Genomic DNA, 2,692 nt, shown 5'->3' with positions numbered 1-2,692 from the left:
TCTTTTTGATAATAGCCATTCTAACAGGTGTGAGGTGATATCTCATTGTGGTTTTAATTTGCATTTCTCTCATGATTAATGATGAGTATTTTTTCATATACCTGTTGGCCATTTGTATTGTCTTTTTTTAAAAAATGTCTTTTCAGGTCCTTTGCCCATTTTTGAGTAGGGTGATTTGTTCTCTTGTTATTGAGTTGTTTGAGTTCCTTTTATACCACAGACTATTTAGACAAAGAGAAGCCTGATAAGGGGCAAGAAGTTCAGCTGCCCATGCAAAAGTGGCTGCGGTTCTGGCGAGCCCTCCCTCCCTGGATGTGGCTGTCTTTGCGTTGGACAGCTGATTTTCACACTTGCTTGTAAACTTGGTTCCCACTTCACTCACTTGACCTCCACTGCTGGCCTTTTTGTGCTGTATTTATGGGTTTAGAGTTTCAAATTTCAATTTCATTCTGTTGTTCTGGTCTCATTAGTCCCAGTCTTTCTCCCTGAAGTTAGTTATTTCAAATATTTTAAGTCAGGAGTTACTAAGAATAGGAAATGAAAAAATCATTAACTTGAGAGGAATGGGGTCATAACACACTCCACTGAGGGCACTGAGTCAGAGGTTTATCTGTGAAGAGATTTGATGCAGCCGCTTTGTTATAATGTCCCACTTCAGTTTCTTTGCTGTCTTTTGTCCCTCATGTGCTTTTTGCTGGCACAGCCATCAGATTTCAGAGCAAAGGGTTAATGAAATTTTAAACTACCAGTTTACTTTTTTGACTTCCTTAAGGACGTGATTTATGCATCTGGGAAATGTCACATAGTCATGGAAATATTTTAAGGAATGTGCTACATTTAGCATTGTCTGTTAAATCACAGTCAAATTGTCACTGTTCAGGCACTCTGGGGCTGTGCATGTTATCATTTGTATTAATCCAGATGCTGTTGGATGATGAGAGAACCACAAATTGCCATTAAAATTACTTTAGTAATTTGCTTTGTGACATTCAAATTAGCCACATGTTTCTAACTAAATGTTAGGCCACAAAAAAAGTGTATGTTTGCTACTGCAAGCTTATTAAACAAGGAGGGAAATTCTTATTAGGAAAGGAAGTAAATGTTCCAGTTCTCATATCTTTCTTTACCAAACTACCATTTAGGTTTTTTTGATATGCTTGAGGAATTTTGTTATTTAATTGTAAACCTAGGGTTTCTCTCCAAAAGCCACACTGTAAAATGGAAGCCTGTCATCTTTCCTAGAATTGGGTCATGAGCTAACCTAAACTGTGCTAAGAAAGTTGAAATTTCAATCTGCCTCAACATACCTTTCCTGGGCTCCTTTATTGAGCATTGAGCTTGGCTATGAGGAACACTGATTTGATGATAAAATTTTAAAGCTCAAATATGCAAAGTCAAATTTTGAAGGAGACGACTATGTGGTATTCTGGTTAACTTTATTTTGTTCATTAATTTGATTGATTTTTTTTTTTATTTCTTAGATTTTTTTTTTCTAAAACATACACATATTAATATGTGTATGTGTGTGTGTGTATTTGTACGCTCAAGTACTTAGAAGGAAGTGCACTGATGTTTGCAATTTACTTTGAAATACATCAAAAAGGAAGATGGATTTTGAACATAGAGAGCGATGGGTAGATGAATAGACATGTGATAAGACAAGTATTATAATATGTTAATGGTAAAGTCTGAGTGTTGGGTATACAGATGTTCACTACAAACACTCCTTCAGCTTTACTGTGTGTTTGAAAATTTTCACAATACAATTTTGAAAAAAGTCATTAATCCTCGTACTCAGCTTAAGAAATAGAATATTATTACTATGTCTGAAGCCAGCGTGATTTTATGGTAAGGAATACATTTATTTTTATTTGTAGCAAATTAATAAATACATGTACATAGAAATCAAATAGTACTAGAAGATGTATGACAAAGCAGAGGAGTTGCCTGTCCCATCTTTCCATGCAAGTCCTGTTCCTTAGACTTTCATTTTTTCAAAACTATCTGGGGATTTACCTCCATATTTCTTAAAAAAATGCTTATTCTGCTATTTCTCAGGTTTAGATATTATTTTTTACTTTTTCGATAAATAAGGATTTGCCTTCCTTATATCTCCTCAATTCCCCTCCCTCACCCTCCTGCATCCATATCACAGATTTTTGTATAGGCAGTAGTCAGTGTTTATATTATATTACTGAGTCAAGTAGTATACTATTATTATTTCATTTGTTACACAGTTTGCTCTTTTTGCTTGGACTTAATTGCTTCATTTTAAAAAATTTGCTTAGTTTTCTATGTATCTGCCAAAGATTTTTTGAGATATGTTAAACACTAGTCAATATTATTTTCCATTTACTTAATGTAACAGAGGATCTGCCAGTTACATTTTAGGGTGGAAACTTTCTTGGAAACCTCCATTCTCTTATTTATTAGGTTGAACTGAACTCTAGACTTTCTGCAAAACCATGATACAGACCTTCCTTTCACCATCTTCTTGGGAGGGAACTTTCTTTTGACCCTATCTATTAATATTTTCTAGTTTTGGGGGAATCCTATCTATACTTATTTGGAGGAGCTTTTGTGGTTTTGAGAACTTGTATGTCAGCAAAAAATTTTTTATTCTATCCTCATTTATAATGTTTATCCAATTTAAGAACATTTGCCAGAATTTTTAAGGTCTTATAGCTTCCTA

General features: G+C 34.3%; 1 protein-coding gene across 1 annotated transcript in view; it reads left to right on the top strand.

Annotated features, from left to right (window-relative positions):
• The window catches only part of DCLK1 (doublecortin-like kinase 1), a 328,500-nt gene that overhangs the window by 85,989 nt on the left and 239,819 nt on the right, over window positions 1-2,692 (top strand). The gene's annotated exons all lie outside the window — the stretch shown is intronic.

This window comes from Propithecus coquereli, unplaced genomic scaffold, assembly GCF_000956105.1.
Source record: "Propithecus coquereli isolate 6110/MARCELLA unplaced genomic scaffold, Pcoq_1.0 Scaffold205, whole genome shotgun sequence".
Taxonomy (NCBI): domain Eukaryota; kingdom Metazoa; phylum Chordata; class Mammalia; order Primates; family Indriidae; genus Propithecus; species Propithecus coquereli.
The sequence above is the reverse complement of the archived record's forward strand: the minus strand, read 5'-3'. Positions and strand labels throughout refer to the sequence as shown.